The sequence below is a fragment of the Vanessa atalanta genome, chromosome 28 (assembly GCF_905147765.1).
Source record: "Vanessa atalanta chromosome 28, ilVanAtal1.2, whole genome shotgun sequence".
In the NCBI taxonomy this organism is placed as follows: domain Eukaryota; kingdom Metazoa; phylum Arthropoda; class Insecta; order Lepidoptera; family Nymphalidae; genus Vanessa; species Vanessa atalanta.
The window spans coordinates 148,751-169,835 of NC_061898.1; the positions used below are offsets into that span (position 1 = coordinate 148,751).

Genomic DNA, 21,085 nt, shown 5'->3' on the forward strand with positions numbered 1-21,085 from the left:
GATATGTTTCAATATTTTAATTAATCAAATTCAATTGTTATTTTTTATTAATTGTAATAATAATATTTAATTTTAATTTTTTTATATAATTTTTATTAATATTTATATCAATCTGCTATGTAATGATTTTGATCTAGTTTATTGTGAAGACTTGATTGGTTTTTTTTTCTGTAATGTGATATTTCTTTGTGTGTATTTTATAACTGTTTGTCTTCCTTAAAATAAATAAATAAATATTTTTTTTAAGAACTCCAGATATTTTTGCTACCGAACAACAATTGAAATACTAACCTTAGCATAAAATACTTGGTAAACAAGTACCAACTCAGACATCATATTGTCTAAATCGGAAGGATATATATTTGTATGCAAAAAGCTTGTCAGATATCCATGAGATGATTGTGGGAAGTTCAAAACAAATAATACCCATATAGAATATTTAGCGCGGCTCGCCGGCCCACGCGCTCTTAGTAGGTTTTGTTTAATTATGAGGCGGAGAACAATCCGAAGACTGACGCGTAAAATATATTAAAAGTATTTTTTTGCGACCATACAATTATATACCACCAAGGTTAGATTTAGTGGAGGCTCCAGGGTTACAGCTCCAGCACCTACACAAAAGGCAGATCCGACAGTAGAAATTTCTAAAATAAAATACATTCCAATTCCATCGAGTAAGCACATAGATTTATTTATAAAGAATTAAAACATATAACAATATAAGAACTGTTTAATTTGAAACAAGAAGCAGCATTTTTCGGAAAAGAACTCTTTATCTTCGAAGCACAATTCAATTTTTTTTTTTTTGATAAATCTTCACCTCCGTTGGAAACACAGAACACGACTAACGGATGACATACTGCAACAGACTCCTTGTCAGCGATCAAACCAAATGAACAAGATAACCGCGTAAGGGTAAGGCGAGAGCGTGACAGCAAATAACAATAACTTGAAAATTTATCATTTTCTTATATTTGCACAATAAATAATTAATAGCCTCTTTTTGTCACAAGCTAGTGTTTTCAGAACTTGAACCAACTTGATCCACCTGTGGCTGCCGCAATCACAAAGTTTGATGAATATTTCGCATACAATAATAAATAGTTTTAATTTCTCTAAACATTAAATATCAGTTCTAATTCAGAAACAAACAACAAAATACAATAATTGTTTGTTCAGTGGGAATCTCTCAGCTGTTTTAGATGGTATTTGGCCAGACTATCCTTGTTTATTATGGATCGTCATTAGAAGGTTGTAATCCAGAATCTCCTTCTTAGTAGCAATTTGTACTTTTATTATTATCACAGTTTGTCTTGAGTCTTGTATACTTCGTATCCATTAGGGTTAGGTTATCTGCGACAGATCCTATTCACTCATAACCTTCTAGCAGAAAATTAAATAATTTAATAAACCTACCAACAGATAGTGATTGAATCAAAGTCATAGAAATATTACCATTCACAAAAACTCATTTTAACTAGGTGACAACCTAGCATAGCTCTATTCTTAAGTTTCCCCGTCGCCAATGTCGCCAATTTACGGTTACAAGGGATTAACTGTCGTGCAATTGCGACAAAAAGTATTGCCATCTTATCAAGATCACCTGTGCCACGTGCGATGTGCTGTTGGATACTTTTCCATTGTCATACTCTCGGTCTTGTAGATATTCTTTCTGTGCCTGCTTGTTTATTAGGTTTTGAGCTGGGATCACAATGCCGTTATACAGACGTACTGGGATGAAGAGGCTTTATTACTACACTGGATGCGTATATGCCTCCATAAACACCACTAATGGTGTGCGCTACATCCATAAGTCATCTGTATGTGTGCAACAATTCTTGTGAAACTTTGCACATTCAAACTGCGTGATAATATAAAGATTGTGTCGATGAGTAGCAGCTCACGACCCTTATAATACGTATCTGATCTACACAATATCACACGGCTCCGAAATCGTTCATAAGTACTTCGTGCTGGGTGTTGTTCACTGATGCTCTATTTATTACATGTATGCTCTGCACCACATTCGCTCCTGCCCAGTAGACGATCCTAAATATAAATATTGGACAACATCACATACATTACTCTGATCAAATGGTAAGTTGCTAAAGCACTTGTGTTATGGAAAATAAGAAGCAACGACGGTACCACAAATCCTAAAACTTAAATCTTTATTCGCGTTAGGCTGTTTTGTGCATAGTATAATCCACGTTATTTCGCTAAAAAGGTAGGTACTTTGTTCACACACGTTTTTTTGACACTTACCATTTCTCATTTCTTACAAAAAAATACTGTTTATTAATTCGACGTAGGTATTTTAAAAGTTGTTGTCATTTTAAAGCAATATATTTAGTATATATAACAATTTATATAGTTTTAGATAGTCATAAATTCTAAGTGTATAAAATACTTTAGTATCCGACAGCAGAAGAGAGGTTAGAGTGAACTAGGAGGCCTATCGTCTGGTACTACATACGTCCTATTAAAATGTATGAATTCGTTACTCTTCAAGGGAACCTGGTATTTTTCAAAAATAGCGATGATAATGGGATTTTTTTAATAAATCATTAAATACTAGAAATTTACTAGTTCAACTTACGAGAACGTATGTATCTTAGGTAATTCAACAAATAAAGAATTGAACTAAAGTAACGAAACTACATGTTTATTAAATTGTTTGAAAATTTAACTAAATACAAAAAAATATTCTTTGATTTATAACTTAACACACAGGCATGCTCTACATAACCAGACAATAACGTATAAGCTACATTCTACCATAACAGTTAGCGATTCTCATTTCCATTTGATGTATAAACAATACACTACAGTCTACAATACAACGCGAGTCGCGACACCAACGTAATAATTTGAGAGTAAGAGGGGAAACTGGTTTTAGCTGAGAATGGCGGCAAAAATATGCTTGGAATGCACTAAATCCTCTTTTCTGATTGGTTAAGGCTTTAGTACATTAAAGGCTGTGGTATCATAAGATTCAGCCAAGTTATAAGAAAATCATTACTTCATTCATCTACTTATTTAGTTTCACTATATTTGCTTCCAATATTGTTTTGATAAGTGGCTTAAGATTTGATATAGTTATTCTAGACATTAGTATTATAATATTAATAAATATTACAGCACTTTTTTACCTGTTATAATATTGGACGCGATGGCAATCAAGTCCGATAGGAACTGTCAAAGACATCACAAATAGTAGTCTTACAACTTTTCGTACTACAAAAAACGCCGACTTGTTTTTCGATAGGAAACAAGATTATTAATTTAAAAAGTGTTATCAGTGCATTGGATTTTGTTAATCATGTTTCAGACTTACCTTTAGAAATGTTTTGTTCTGTTGTTATTGTGTAAACTGATAGAAATAAATGTTAAATAGTGTCTTCAAACTAGGTGTAAAAAAGTTTTTAGTGGGTCAAATTTTTGTGTATTTTGCATGAGTTTATTTGAGACAGCGTGAAGGAAAGGAACTGCCCGTTGTAAGGTGAGTTGAAATAGGCTTTAGTCTAATATAAAATTAATCTAAACTACTTTTATTACGTTTGAAAGTTTTCCTATAAGGGACGCATTTCACGTACATACATATAAATGAAAGTAGGTTTCCAGTGTTAACTTAAATTGTTTAACTTACGGTACGCTCTCAATCGAGAGATAAATATGTTATTACTCAATTACTTAAACGTGACAATTAAATAATTGTTTAATTAAATTTCTCCGTATCTTACAAGTAATTATGAAGGTATGCGAGCGAGTAACGTAATCCAATAATCCGGTACGAACGGCATTGTGTAAATGCCCTTGAGACTTTAGATAGGTACAGGTGTATGGAATCGATTATTTACGCTATTTTCTTTATAAATCACTTCTTTTGCTCGCTATTATTTAAATATGACGTAAAAATCGGATTTGAATCGGTGATCCTGCTTATGCAATGAAACGTCTAATGTCAGTTTTAAATGTAGAACTTTTTATAGTTCATCAAAAAAGTTTTTTTTTTCTTATATGCCTATTTTATTTGTGTCTCTAAACTAAAATAATTTGACGAGTACTTCCATCCTTGTTCGTCCTTCATGTGTGAATGAGATAACAATATTTCTAGTCAATTTAGTCTAGTTCATCAGTATTTTAATATTAATTCGATTTAACACATTAGTGGAGATTCATATTAAACAGTATCATTATTATAACTTTAATATTTTGAACAACAGATAAAAAGTCAAGATATATCTTAAAGTTTGACCTGAGAATTTAATATAACATTTTTCAACATATAATTATTATTTAATGAACTCTTAATTAACTTTGGATGACTAATGAGTTTTGTTATAAGGTTTATGCAAGTTGACAATTAATTTTTACCATTGTATATAAACATAATATCAAAAGTAAAGGAAGAAGACCACACTACTACTCAGAAATATCAGGAGAGGCTAAAGAGGCAATAAACCAGCTTTAAAGTTGACCATGCAATCACATGAAAAGCGACTCAAAAGTAAATACATCTTGACAACATTCTCGTTATAAATATAATCAGAGAACACTTTAAAGGCCGTTTCCCAGGAAAAATTATAAATCATACTAGAAAACTACTGATAATATAATTATTATTATAAGTAAATGCTTATAAAAGTTATTATTTAATTATGTTGAACAGTGTAGGGGCTGGCTATTTTATTTTATTTATTTATTAGATCATCAACAAAATACACACTAAAAACAATCCAGATACATGAATAAAAAATAAGACTAGTGGTATCTTACTTATAGGTGATAACAGCATGCACAAAATAAAAGTTAAGCGACAACAAAAGGAAGGTAAAAAATGATAATTAAAGACTATTACAAAACAACAATAAATTAAAATAAAGATAATTATATTTCTCAGAAAACATCATTGTTCATCTCAAAAGTAACCTTTATTTGAATACCATTTTTCTGAAATACTGGCTTGTATGTATATAGTAAGTGATTTTATATGTATGGTAGTGCTTGTAGCGAGTACATAACGCCATCTCAAACTAAACTCATTCAATAATTTAAATAGGAAATAGGCTCTTATTTGTAATTTCGAATTATAGAGATATTTAAACATAAAGTCAGCATGTTTGATATGTAGATTTTTTACTGTCGATCAAATGGGCCACCTCATTGTACATTTATGCCATTTAAAATATAACCAAATCGTGCATCGCCGTTGCATCACCAACCTTCAGATATTATGTCCCTTGTGCCTGTAGATACACTGGCACTCACGATTCCAGCCGCAATCCATCAATAGTATTGCTGTTTAGCAGTAGATTATTCTATGAGAGGGTGGTACCCAGATGGAATTATCGAAGGCTTATCATCAAGTCAAGATTCTACCAAGGAGACCATAAAATCACAACAGTAACTCTGTATACACATATTATACATCTATACCCTCAATTAAATTTATATGATCTGTGTGTGTGTGTCCACAAATTCTATATCTATACAGTTTTATCTTCGGCCTTCATATCTTTAAAAAATAAGAGATCAATTTTAAAAGATAAGTTCCTTATTCAACAAACGTCAATGATAAGTGTTTACGTATATTTTGTTGTGTTTCGTGCCTTTAGAACTTATTTAAGGTTGGTCTAAATTAAATAAAACGCAATACGTCAGCTCGTCGTATAGACAGACCGGTGCGGACACTTTCCTTCACAACCTGCTGCCATCAACGAGTATGACGTCATATGACCGTTGCTCTCGGTGACGGCGGTGACAGTTAACAACATGGACGCATGTTAATTTGAATTTACACATTTAATAATATTAAAAAAAAAACGGAAGGTGTCAACAAGAAGGTTTCCCTATTGTTTTGTGTATTGAATAACAGACACGACAAAATAAATTAATGTTTGAGAATAATTAAATTCCGTTTGATTTAAATTTAAAATAATAACAAAAAATAAGTTCAAATAAAATCATATATAAAAGAAAGTTAAAGAGAGGGAAAGGTCTCCTGGAGCAGGGCCGGATCTACCATATGGCTTTTTGGGCCCAGTGTATTCAAGGGGGCCCCAGCTAAGTCAAGTCAAAGTCAAAAATAGACTATAATGCAAATGAATCCATAACTTTATTGATATGTCTTAGGTCCAGCCCTGTCCTGGAGGACACCTCACGTGACGATTGTAAGCCGTGTAAATGGACTTCGTTCCAATAATCCCAACATGATTATCGGAAACAAGACTTATTATCTCTAGACGTGTCAGTGAGTTTCTGGTTAGTTCTTCTCGGTAGGATCTACTTTCCGAACCGGTGTTGGCTTTACGATGATTCAAAAGTGTTCATATGAGCCTACTTGAATAAAGTATGTTTTGTCGATCTCGTAGTGTTTCCAGTGTTGTATTAATACCGAAAATAGCTCTGAATGGGGTAAACAAATATACAAACTACAAGGTCAATTGAAATACTCCGGACGAATAGACGGACAGAATAATGTTAGTTTTTGTTTCCTGCAAATTTCCATAATTTTAAATTTGATAGGGCTTTGTGCCGACCCGTCTAGATAGGTACCCCCTACTCATCGTATATAATACATCAGATGACGATGACGAGGGACCACGAATAGATTGGCACACGGGCAGGAAAAACAACAGAAGAAGAAGAGCAACAACTTTGGTATTTGTTTCAATAAATAATCTTTTATTGGAATAGACTTATTCCAATCGAAGTGGGAATAAAGATAAACAAACCTTAGATTTACGTGTTTCAACCGATTTGCGAATAACTCAGCTACATTGTGCACTACAAAGAGTTTATGATTAATATATCTTTATTTATAATACAACACTATTGCACTTAACTACTTATTTCCACTGTAATTTTTACTTCCAAAATTTCGATAACAGTTTCGTCGACGTTCAAAACGGCATTTTTTCGCAAATCCATAGTGAATATCATAGATTAATCGAGCTCTCGACCAATGGTATCGCGTAAATTTGCTGTCAAATGTTGTTTATTTTTAAGCCTATTATGGTTGGAATAGAGTGCACATATATACATATATATGTATAGGTAAAAAATAATATTACCAAGACTTTTCCCTATTACCTAATACTACGTATTTGTAGGAACAGTTAAAATAATTCAAATTGGTTACTAAAGCATTTCTAAAAACCGATAAATACCTTGCGATGCAATTATGAAAGTTCATTGTTCAGACTTAAAATTAAACTAGGTGACTTAATACAGCTGACGCGGACGGTGACTTGCTTGATAACTATTATTGTTATTTGTTAATAGAATCACGTGTGAGTACTGCAAGTGATTAGCTTTCATTGCTTCTTGGTTTACATTACATTAGCAGCCTGTAAATTTCCCACTGCTGGGCTAAGGCCTTCTCTCCCTTGAGAAGGTTTGAAGCATATTCCACTACGCTGCTCCAATGCGGGTTGGTGGAATACACATTTGGCAGAATTTCGTTGAAATTAGACACATGCAGGTTTCCTCATGATGTTTTCCTTCACCGCCGAGCACGAGATGAATTATAAACACAAATTAAGCACATGAAATTTCAGTGGTGCCTGCCTGGGTTTGAACTCGAAAACATCGGTTAAGATGCACGCGTTCTAACCACTGGGCCATTTTAGCTCCGGTCCTGGGTTCTAACTTCGGCTGATGTCCGAGTAGCAGCCGAGAGTCTAGAAGTTGGTATTTATACTCCCGTACGTCAAAAAGCACGTAGCCCCGTTCAGAATTTTCTATGGTCGTGTCGGATTGAAGTCCCATCGTATTACCAGAGTAAATTTTAGTTTCTCACTCTGCTTATACCATTGAAAAAGGCTATAGTTTTTTTATGATCTAGACGGACAGGCAAATGGCCCACCTGATGGTAATTGGTCACCACCGGGACATATATATTGTCGCTGTTAGAAATAATAATCATTCCTTATATCACATTAATGCGCCATAATTCATGGGAACTATATTTTGACCTTTGTACTTGTAGTTACTGCTGTTTGACCAAGAAGCTGTACGACTTCGAACAACAGATTGCCTTCCACAATTATTCAATAATTGATAAGTTAGTCGTGTAGAAATAATTATATGTGTACACGTAATATTTGTACTTATTGTCCTTTACGAATACTAGATGGCGTTGTGTCAGGTCTTTGACATTTCTGAATCGCGATGGCAAGATTCGCTAATTGTTTTTTTTTACGATATCGGTAGGCGAACTAGCAAATGCGCCACTGTTGGTAAAGTGGTCACCACCGCCCATAGACAATAGAGTTGTAAGAAATATTAACCATTACTTACATCACCAATGCGCCACCAACCTTGGGAACTAAGATGTTACGTCCCATGTGCCTGTAGTTACACCGGCTCACTCACCCTTCAAACCGGAACACAACTGTACTGAGTACTGCTGTTTGGCGGTAGAATATCTGGTAAGTGGGTGGTACCCACCCAGACGGGCTTGCACAAAGCCCTACTACCAAGTAAAAGTGTTTTATATAGTACAAAGTAAAGATACACAATAAATTTCCCAGATTAGTTACGTCACGACAAGCGGTCGTGAAGTCAACCAAACAATCATGCTACAAACAGAAGCGCTCCCCACCCTACCGACTACGTTCTAACCACCCTTAGGACGAAGGCAACGCAGAGCTCGAGCTCAAACTTCAAGGCCGAGTCTAGTACTCGCCCCCACCCCCGGAGACGCTGTAAAGGCCAGTAGAGCCAAAAGTAAAACTACACACAGCTACAAAAACAAAAAAAAAAAAACATTATAAATATAAACCCAAGTGGCATCTAATTGCTAAACATTCTATGTAAGTAAATAGTACAATTCATACTGAATACCTGCTGACTGTTGAGTATGGTCGCATTCGGGCGTCGTTATATCACGACGGAATCTCCATTGAATAGCGTAACGCACTCGCCAGCGCCGTTTTTCAATGCAAATACGCTTTTCAAATTAATTTTATAACGCACGAGGGACATACCTAACACGTTAACTTTGCGGATTCATGAATTCAAATCAATCGTTAAAAATATTAACAAATAAATCATATTATTCAACATACATTGTAAATAATTGTATTTAACTGACGTAACATTGTATTTTAAATACTGTCGCCGGTTCTTCTCCGTGGAATCTACACTTCGTATGTAAAATTAGGATACAGTTATACAAAACTGATTGAATAAAGTATATTTTGATTTGATTTAAACCAATGGTTAGTATTTTTATTACAATAAAAATATTAGTAAAACCACCGGAATAAATAACACTATCTTAGAAGATCTAGCCTTGAAGAACAGCTAGTTCCACCACGCTACGACACTTCGGTTTAATGGGTATGATTTATCGTACAATGTCACGAGATTAATCAAGAACAAAAGATCCAAATGCGCTTGCACCGGTCGAAACCAGCTGGTTCACAGTTTAATTCTACTATATTTATCCACTGGACTATCGCGGTCCTCGTGTGTGTGTGTATCGAACACACACACGATCGTACATAGTTAGTCAGAGATGAGATCACCGAGGAGAGGTCAAAGAGGTGACAGTGATTGAACTATTAATGCAGTGTTTGGCGATAGATAACAAACGCATAAACACTGCCAGTAATCTAGCTCACTCATCAGGTCAGCTGACCCTGGTTTAAATATATCCATACATAATAATTGAATGTAATTGAACTGTCTGTCTGTGTTAAAATAATTACTTTTGTTGGTTTGGCTGTTTGCAAGTGATCAGAGCCGAGGCTTACTTCATTTTTTGTTATTGTCTGTTATTATGGTTCCGTACTCGAAGAGTAAAACGTACCCTATGACTAAGTCCCCGCTGTCCGTCCGTTCGTCTGTCCACCTGTCACCGGGCTGTATCTCATGGACCGTGATAGACAGTTGAATCTTTTACAGATGATGTATTTCTGTTGCCGCTGTAATTAAATTACTAAAAACAGAATAAAATAAATATTTAAGTTTGGCTCCCATACAACAGATATGATTATTTTGTTTGTATAGAAATTGGTACGGAACCCTTCGTGCACGAGTCCGACTCGCACTTGGTTAATTTAAATAAAAATATTACCCTAACTTTAACAATTAACTTGCACGAGCACCACATTGGAATATCTTGAAAACCTCCTTAAGAGAAGAGGAGGATTTCGCTCGGCAGGAGGACTTAACTTACTATACACATTTAAATAGTTACATTAATATATTATTAATTTATGAATCTTGTAGTAGCGCTAAATTCTAACTCTATAAAAATCTCACATGCTTGAAGGGCTTGGAGAGGGATAGTCCACTCATTCGAGTTTGCTTCGTTTTCTGACACATGCGCTTCGTGTTACTCAACTCACAAAAAAACCTAACGCGACCGAATAAAGCCGCTTATATCCGGATTAAACATGATACCTCTCAACCCTTTTAGTGTCGTCATCTCTCTGTTAGATCCTATCCCTTTTATACAGGGTAAATAACCAATTTTTGACCTTCCTATTTTAGATACTCTGTGCTCAATCTTACTCAACCAGCTGGTTTTGCTTCCTAATTCCTAATGAAATATATCTCCAGCATTGTAATTTAATTGTAAAATGGTTCGTTAGAATGGTTTGAATATCGATAATCTGTGATGGTATTTTTTTGTTAAATAGCTAGGCGGCCGTGCTGAAAGGTCATCTGATATTAAATGATTACCATAGACAATGCCTCTGTAAGAATTATTAAACTTTTGTTACATTCACAATGCACCAACCGAATTAAGATTTTATGTCTTTTGTACTTGTAGTTACACTGGCACACTCACCCTTCAAACGACAACACGAAAATACTAAACATAACTGTGTATACCATCAAGCAAACTCACTCGCCTTGACCCTCAGGTCAAGTGGGGAATGAGTATAAAATCATGCAACTCCAGTGCTCTCTCTGAAAGATAATCCCGTAGAAGATCGATAGATACTGTGCAAAGTTCCGAGCTGAAACAAGATTCTAGTCAAAACATTATCGAATGTCGTATAACACTTTCTGACATTTTGCAATTAAGTTCGTAGAGAATAGCTCTACTGACCCTGAAATATTGTTATTATAAACGTGAACAGCAAAACTGTTGAGATGATCTCACATGGCCTTGCATGGCAATATATAATAAAACATTACACATTAAACGGTTTTATTTACTGGTATATAGTTAAGCGGCGCTCGGCTAGGGTAGGGTGGCCAGGTGTCTCTTATTCAGACGGACATTCTTTTATATGGACATGTATGAGTTTTTTCAACAGCATCCCAGAAAATATACAATTATAAAATTTAAAATATATTAAAAAATAAATGACTTCTTAGTTGATTGCACACCTTGGGAATGAGATGATCTTTATGATATTTATTGTTATTGTATGAAAATAATAATTATAAAAACCGACATTTTAAAAAAACGCCTCGACGAGATTCTTTCGCCGGTTCCGCTCAGGTCCGAGGTGTTTGTTTTTGAACCGGTGGTAGATTTTTGACTATCAATAAACAAGTGTACACTTCTATGTTAAATAAACATTTTTGACTTTGACTTTGTATGTCTGTCTGTCAGTTTTATGTCTTGTTCGAGTGAACATTTGAAAAATAGACATTTTTATCGATGTCATCGATCGACTTTATCGTTTTATTAATTGTAAACATTTTAAGAAAAAACAAAACGAGAGATGGCGTACAGTGGCAACTGGCAAAAATTGTAAAGTTAGGAAAAGTTAGCCTATCCAACCGCCAAATGACACTTCTAGCTTTTTTTACTTGTAGGACCCCGCCCCGGTAGCAAACTCAAGCTCAAATTCATTTATTCAATATAGAAGTATTATTATAACATCAATGAACAGGAATAGCCAGGAGGCGATCGTTTCATTCCCAAAGTGTGCTATCAATCATAAACTCACTGAACGATTGTTATAACTTACAACTGCCTCGGTCAGTGTCCCTCACGTGTTCAGTTTGTTGGTCACCCTGCGCTCACCTGGTATTGATTCAATCCATTGAATCAAATATCTGAGGTCACTTTATTATTATAAATACATACAGATTTTGGTTTCAATTAAAACGTTGAGATTTTACATGTAACGTTTAAGCTTCCTAGTAAAAACATACGTTAAATATTAATTATCTTGTCTGTTAAACGTTATCAAATATTGTGGGTATAAAAACACCGGGTAAGTACGATTCGGACTCGCGCACTGAGGGTTCCGTATCACCAGATGGATTGCGTAGTCGTAGAGGATTGATTTTTTCACACCTCCAAGGGACCGACCTTATTCAACATTAAACACCTTTACGCGTTACCGAGATAAATATACAGTTAGATACTGGCGCTGTAAGAAGTGTAGTTACACTGGCTCACTCTTTAGCGGAACAACAGTACTAAGTATTCCTGTCTGGCGGTAGAATATCTGATAATAATGCGATACCTACCCAGACATGCACATAGCGTTACCACAAAGTAAATAAAAGTTATAATTGAGTTTTCTGTCTAGAAATTCTCAGTATTAATCTGAAGTTGGTATTTGACAGTGCCCAAGATACTGAAAGCCGGTGGTCCTGCTTTTGAACTCTCTGATGACGTTCTATACAGTTATGTGACTAAGGGGATAGAGAGTGACTGACTTGACAAACTCAAGCACCTTATCATCACCAACCCCATTAGCTTTTTTCCGTAAAGAATGGCCGACGTGACCGTTTATGAATTTGATAAAAAAGAACACTCAACAGTTACACCTGGTTGTGCAATTCGATTAGTTCGAAATATGCATCGTCACACACAGATATACTAATCGTATCGTACGTCAGTGTGTAAAAATGTCTAACTCGAGACCCTTTTTGATAATAAAACAATCAGTTATGTCTAAAAATAATCGGGATTACAGGCGACCTTGCGGCGGTGATAACGCTATCACTAATTACCGCATTAGTTACGTGTCTTGAGCCACTTTGGCAGTAATGTCGCGCAGCAGAGCTATTCGGTGAATAAATATATATTGGACAACATCACATACATTACTCTGATCCCAGTGTAAGTAGCTAAAGCACTTGTGTTATGGAAAATCAGAAGTAACGACGGTACCATTTTATACCATACCATATTATATCTTATAACTAGTAAAACGCCCCGTCTTTGGGGGTGCTTTTTATTAATAAAGTTGTTATAAATGTAATTTCTATCCTATAGGAATGACATAGCCATACCGGTGACCCAGTGACCCCATAAATACAAACAAACAAATTTTACCTTTTTATAATATTAGTATAGATATTCTATTGCAAATAAAAAAAATCCAAAAGAGATTTTTTTTAAAAGAAATAATATTAAAAACGCAAATTTGAAATTCCTTAATGGACCTTTAGAATGTCGTCTCACTGAATGACTTATATGATGCTGGGCCCAATAAAAACACAGCAAAACTTGTCACTAACATATATATTTTTTGGTATCGCTAGGCGGACTAGCAAATGGGCCTGATTGTAAGTGGTCACCACAGCCCATAGACAATGGCGCAGTAAGAAATATTAACAATTCCATACATCACCAATGCGCCACCAACCTTGGGAACTAAGATGTTATGTGCCTTGCACAAAGCCCTACTACCAAGTAAAATATCCACGCGAACGAAGCTGTGGTAAAAACTAGTTTAAATATAAAGCTGAGTAACGCCGGGTGGCGCGCACGTGTGTACGAGCGGCGAGCACATGGTCCCATGTTTTTCAAAATCTTTTTATGTTACAAACATGTCGTTAGACACGAGCCGCTCCGCGATAAACGGTTCCGTATCATTAGTTTTTTTTTATTCATTTGTTTCATGGGTTTTGAGACGAAATCCGTCTTATTAGATAAGTAGTAGGAACACATTTTGTACGTAGTTTTAACTTGAATACTGTTTACAATCGAATATTCTAGGTTCAATTTATTTTTATAGACGTAAAGAGATCGAAATTAAATTAAACTGTAGCTGTACTTAAATATTATATTAATATATTATGATGCATTTACAGCTGTAAATCTTTGTCATATTATCAAGCTACCCACTGACACTGTAGTGTTATGAGCCGCATTCAGTCAATTCGCACCGATGCGTCGTGAGAAGCGTTTTGCCTGTTAGGGAGCTATGTTGGTAACAAGTTTCAAAGATAATCACTACAACAGACCAACTTCAAAGATCCCTCTCTACTTGAACTTGAAAATGTTAGCTTTGAAATTGCGACAGCACCCATACAAAAATAATAATATAATCGTAATATAAACAACAAAAGTAATATCAATATCACGGCGGTCACTGTCCGCTTGCAAATTAATTAGAGCGTAACCCGCCAACGACTCTCCAATGTACGGGTGGATGATCTTTTTATAATACAGTAAGTAAATGTGTAATTTGAATTCGCTCGAGTTTATTTGAATATAACTTAGTTATCGCAGATTTTGTCCATTGTTGATGAGTATCACTGTAACACTTTTAAACTCATTCACTCAGAGTATGGTTTTGATGTAATCACAACGGAACCCAAAACTATCCCTCTATTTATCGCGCAGGCGCCGGACGTAAACAGATTACAGGCAACGAATTCCTTCAGCTTGAGTCTTTACATACATTTTCGTGTCAGACCCGAATTATTTGTGTCGGTTCCGTACGATATGAAAATAATAAAACTCGAAACTGCGTAGTGTTTTTTTTCTAAACAACTCTTTGCAGAAGACAGAAACATAGGTTTGGTCGTATCTGCTTACCTTTGCAAACTGTTTATTTAATTTATCATGTTTTTATGTATATTTTTTGCAGATATAATGTTTAACTCGTATTATATACACTTGTATATTTTATAATTTAAAGAGTTGTGCATATAGCTGAGATTAAGCAAAACTTAAATTTTATAGATTGTTTTTAAAAAACAAGTTTTTTGTAAAATCGGTCGTATTATTTAAATAATAAAATGTTGCTATGAAGACGTACAAATAATTTTATTACTTTGAAATAAGACTTATTTATTTATTCCTTCACCCGTACTTAGTATTGTTGTGTTTGTGTACCTGTACAGTCTTAAGAGTCATAGCATTTAATCTCCCAAGTTTGGTAGCGTGTTGATGATGTAAGGGATTGTCAATATTTCTCAGTGCCAATGCTTATGGGCGCCGACGATAAGTTAACAACAGTAAACCCGCCTCTTCTTTGCTCTCAAATATAACATTAAATCAAATTAAATTAATTTAACTATAATATTATTTCTAATTAATATAAGGATAATAATATTATCTGTATAGTAACGCGCAGAAACAGGAAAATGATTCGAACTTAATAGTTAAATTCTGAATAATTTAATGCTATTATTTAAACATTATCCAACCGAATGAATATTGTTGAATGTATGTTACACGTACGTATCCATATGTATACACTAATTAAATGCTTTTTAAACTTCTTAAATACGCGATAGCTTTGCAGGATGTCAAATTCTGACAGTTTTTCTATTAAGTTCTATACTGGTAATTAAGAAGATATGACGGCCAAAGTTCTACCTTCTGATTAAAATTATGTGTTTATAGAGGTGATAAAATTATAATTATTATTAAAAGTAACGCTTTCCAGAGTTCATTGTTCAAATAAACAGGAATTTGCTGAGTTAAATTGTATTTTTTATTGCACTATAGGACCTATAAACACTTACTTCTTTCTTTTACCTACGAAGAAACGAGGGATCCACAGTTTGAAAAACACTGCTCTAAATAATATCAAAATTAAAATCAATTATTCGTTAAAGAAGTAGACGCTTTAAAATCGTCCCGTTATATCATTAAATTCAATATAAAGATATCATCAGTTTGAAAATTAGTCGTTACTCCATCTAAGTTTAAAAGATTTTTCATCATATTCGAAATTTGTTACATATTTTATTGCTTAATTTTTAGGTTTAAAACTTATCTCCTGCTAGACGGCGGAAGGAAAACATCGCGAGGTTCATTTTCAGGTTGCACGTGTCATATTATATAGTATTATGTATTACATATATACACATATATTTAACTAACATGACTTTGAATTTTTAAATGTTGAAGAAGATTAACTACTGAGTTTCTTGCCGGTTCTTCTCGGTACAATTTCGGTGGTAGCTTCGCTTAATAGTTTGTTAAATGACGATTCAAAAGTGCTTGTAAAAGCCTAATTGAACAAAGTATATTTTGATTCTGATTTTTTTTATATAAAATGCTGTTAAATATTTATTTGCCAACCTGCTCAGTGTGGTGCAACTCAAAATTTCTCTAGTTACAGACTTTAATGAAAAGTATTAGTTTCTCGAGCTACGTGCCCTTTATCATGTGTTGAGACTTGAGAGTATTATCTCGATTGTGACTGAACTAACGTCACATTATTTTGCAGTTAGCAACATGCATTTGATTAATATCTACAGTCGGTTAGCCCGAAGTCTTGCGATCAAACTCCGGATCGTAACAGTAAAGAATTAAACTGGCTACTATTCTTGTCTAATCTTACACACGATAAACCGACAATATTTTCTTTGTAGTCGTAAATAGTCAGGAGATTGTATAACACATAACGCACCAATAACTTTAAATTAATTTACTCTTCTTCGTAATTACACAATGAACACCTGTTGAAAAGTAGAACAAATGATATATGTACATACCTATTTTGTAATTAAAAATTGCTAATTAAGTTCTAATTTTAAACTGCTAATAGTACATATATTAAGATTTTTTTTTATTTTATATCTGCATTAAAGTTTTAACAAAATGAACTACATAACAAGCAAATATAATGTAATTTAATTTTTTTTTAATTTTTGTTATCACGTCTCACGCACAATTCGACATCTTGTAAGCATGAGCATCACTCACTCATACTAACGCACACACAGTAACAGACTGTAAATCTTTCCACTGCTGGGCTAAATCCTCTTCTCCCTTTGAGGAGAAGATTTGCAGTATATTCCACCACGGTTGTCCAATACGGGTTGGTGGATACATATGCGGCAGAATTTCGTTGCAATAAGACATGCGCATTAAATAGCGCATGCAGGTTTCATCACGATGTTTTCCTTCACCGCCGAGTACGAGATGAATTATAAACACAAATTAAGCACATGAAAATTCAATGGTGATTGCCTGCGTTTAAACCCGCAATCATCGGTTAAGATGCGTTCTTACCACTGGACCATCTCGGCTCGAATGTAATGATAATAACAATAAAAAACAAATTCACACCGAGCAATAATTGAGCGCGCCTTCATGAGTCAATATGTCTATAACGGCTTATATGGTACGATATTAATTCGTTATTCCATAACAAGAAAAGGTACAACTATGAAGATTATTCTAATATAGCATAAGGAAATATTCAACTTTTATAATATTATGTATTTATGTATAAGTAACGTATGCAGTTTTAATACGTGACCAGCGGTATTCTAAAATCGTAATGGCGGAATCGCGCCATTTACGGCATATTTCAAATTCACCGGCGACCGGCCAGTTCGCGTCTAGTCCCCGTCGCGTACGCATCTGCCGCGCGCTAACAATACAAGTTATAAATTTGTGTGTGTCCAAGTGAAGTGTTAGTGTTTTGACACATCGGATGGATTGTTATCGCCCTGGTTTTAATTTTTTTAATTTTAATATACTATATTATAAGAAAGGTTAACGTATAACACGTTTGAAAAATGAAGTTGACGTCACGCATAGAAACAAGTGTTTTATCGGAGATTATTAATTTTACAAAAGTTTAAGATGATTAAATATTTTTTGTCTTGATAATTAATAACATTAATGATTGAATTAATTTATTTATTCTCAGCCAGTGTTACTCAGGATGAGGACGAATCTAATGATATCCCGTACAAACACATCTGTTTCGAATTTAAAAGTTATGGTAGAATAAGGAAACACACACACATGTCACATACGTTACACACCTTTATTGGACAGTCATGTAAAAAGGTACACACCTTTATTGGACAGTCATGTAAAAAGGAACATCGAAATGACTCATTGATTCGTAAAATCGCTTCAGTCTTGATTTACATAACAAATACCCATTATTTTTATATCTTATAAGATATAGGGTCCATATTCGTATGTGACCGTTACTAGGAATGAACCTCCTAACTAAATACCAGACTACCCCCTAAAAACCAGCTATGGGATGTATCATTGAAGTTCCGGAATCGCGTGCACATCCTACCGGGCACTAGGATTGTCTCGGATGTATAAAATGTTTTGTATATTTTAAATTATCATAAAAAAATTGTCTTAGTGTGGCTTAATAACAATACTTAATAAAGTTAATATATGTAAATGTTAAACGAAGTGGGGGGTTTCGATCCGTGCAAACGTATTGTAGTGTTGATGTTTTTAAAACGTTTTGTAACTCACATACTAGGCGGTGTTTACCGACTCGCATTCAATATCAAGTCAATATTGTGTTTAAAATATTATATTATGACTTGCTTCATCGAAACCTAGTTCAGACCGAAGCGGTAATATTTTATAGTCCAATATTCGCGTATTAGTGGCTTCGCCCTCGTGTCGGGGTAGTGTTAGTACCCTATATGATTTTCTGTATACTAAGACTGCGTGTGTGCAAAATTTAAGATTATTGGTTTATCAGTTGGACGTGAAAGCGCATCAACGAGTCAGACACTCACTTTGCATCACGTATTTATTAGTTAACTTCTGCAATTTCTGGCAATTGTTCTTGGGGAAGCTGAAATCGGAATAGAACTATTAAATATGTACTAATTAACTATGTCTGTTATGCTGTGACGTACACCCCAATGAACGGAATTTTTAACCCCTAAGGAAGGACATAGGCTACTTTTTAATACCAACACCTGACGAAAAACCCCTTAATCGCGAGAAAAGCCGCGACTGACAACTAGTTTAATACATATCAAATAATCTTGTCAAATTAGTTAGTGACTATAATGGCTCAGCGCTTGGAACACGTGAATCTTATTCGACGATTCCGGGTTCAAATTCGTACAGACAACACTTATATGTGTTGAGTGCAGGTCTCCTCTAGTTTCAAAACATGATTGCGAAATTTATATCTGCCTTTTTTAATGCATATAAATATTTGATACTCGATAAGCAAATGACGTCCTTATATGTATAGAGATAAGACTTATCTGTACTCATTGATTGGGTGTATACTTCACGAGCTTCCCGACTTCGATAAAGTGTATTTTAAAGCTAAAACACTCAGTATCAGTAATGGCTGTTTGTTACCATGAATCTATCATTGAAATTTGGTGTTAGGGTTTTAACGGTTTACCAGTTTAAGAGAGATCATTGCTATGTGAATTATTTCGTTGAGCCTGCAGCGTGATCCAAGTTCCAAACCTACCGTGTTATATGTCACCTTAAGTAATCATTTTCTAACCAATAATAATAATTACGGAGTTCATTCCAATGGCCAGAGTACAATAACTAAACAAACTTTGACCTTGAATTGACCTGACAACATTTGTCGAGATCTTAATATTATCTGCAGTATTCGTTGATTTCGTTAAAATGGAGTTTCAGTTGTTATTGGATCCTGGAAAGTTACATTAAAGTGGGAATTGCAGGGTAAACAAATATACTAAAACATGAATACTTCTTAGTCGTGGTCGTGGTGGTTATGAAGTGGTGGTTGTTACGTAAGGAATGGTTAATATGTTCGAATTTATTATGTAGTTCGAAGCGTGAATAGCGCAATGGGATACGGGTCGCCTAGCGATGTCTAGATACGCAGGATCGATTCTGATCCATTGGGCTACTTAACGCCCCCCCCCCCCCTAACAAGCTTAAAAAGAGAAGTAATTAGTTATATTATATTCATTAAAAAAATAATATGTATATCTGACAATGGTCGCCTTCCGTACTATTCGTTATGGGTTATTTATACAAAGTTAAGTGTTATCAATATGTATATCATTACAACTGATTGATAATCTTATCTATATCTAACAAGTGTAACGCGACGTGAAACGACATCAATTAAATTTTATTACCGGTAAGTTATTAAGCGGAAACCGAACTCGCACTGATGGTCTACAGCTACTACGCCTGACGGTCTATGTTAAGCGATAGGCGCTTGTTGAAGATAACGGTTGAATGAAAATCTAAAAATGTTTTAAAATAGGTAGGTAGTCTGATATTGAAATGAACATTCCTAAATGTTAATCATCCCTTCAAATCGGAGTATGTCGAAGTGAGAGTATTAATTTATTTCTAGGCTGGATATATAAAATGTTATTGTACTTTAATGACAAACTCTGAAATTAAAATTGTGGATAAGATTAACTACTGAGTTTCTTGACGGTTCTTCTCGATGGAATCTACTTGCCGAGTCGTGACATTCAAGGGTGCTTTTATGAGCCTACTTTAATAAATAATATTTAGAATATCTGATGAGTGTGTGGTCTACTCAGATGGGCTTGCCCAAAGACCACCGAATAAAATACTACCATGAACCTTCAAATAAGAGAAATAATGATCCCAACAATTTCGTTAAGAATTAATTTTAAACGTCTCTGGGAACTAAGATGTTATGTCCCTTGTGCCTGTAGTTAAACTCGCCTTTAAAACTTAAACACAACAATATTAAATATTGCTGTTTTGTGGTGGAATATATACCTAGGGGATACCAACTTAGGTGGGCTAGCTCGAAGCCAAAACACCAAGTGCACTGCTTGTTAGGGCTTGAAGCCGCAACCTCCTAAAATTCATGTTCTGGGTGGCCATGACAAGGAACAATTGCACACAATACGTTACACCAAGTGTAACGAGGCGCTAAACAGCTTATGAGGCTATAAATAAGAAATTGGTATTAAATCGAGAATTTCTATTTTCATTGTGAAAGTTTCAAGCGATGCTGGTCACGACTGCGCGCGTGTGTCGGTTGCGTACGAGCCGATATCTCGGTGACCGTGATAGTTCAGTGGTTGGAGAGTCTCGCTCATGTGTCAGGTTTACCAAAAACTATTCTACATTAAAACAGCTATACTTTGAAACTTTATTGTTTGCTTAGCTCTGTTCCACAGTGTTTACTTGGATAGA

General features: G+C 34.7%; 1 protein-coding gene across 5 annotated transcripts in view; it reads left to right on the forward strand.

Annotated features, from left to right (window-relative positions):
• Window positions 1-3,223: 3,223 nt before the first annotated feature.
• The window catches only part of LOC125074892 (spectrin beta chain, non-erythrocytic 5), a 75,586-nt gene continuing 57,724 nt past the window's right edge, over window positions 3,224-21,085 (forward strand). For 3 of the 5 annotated variants that reach the window (XM_047686377.1, XM_047686374.1, XM_047686376.1), the window contains exon 1: window positions 17,523-17,637. The gene's annotated coding sequence lies outside the window, so the exon portion shown is untranslated. Of the gene's footprint in view, window positions 3,503-17,522; window positions 17,638-21,085 lie in introns of those variants that run through there. The other 2 variants (XM_047686378.1, XM_047686375.1) reach the window with 2 other exon arrangements.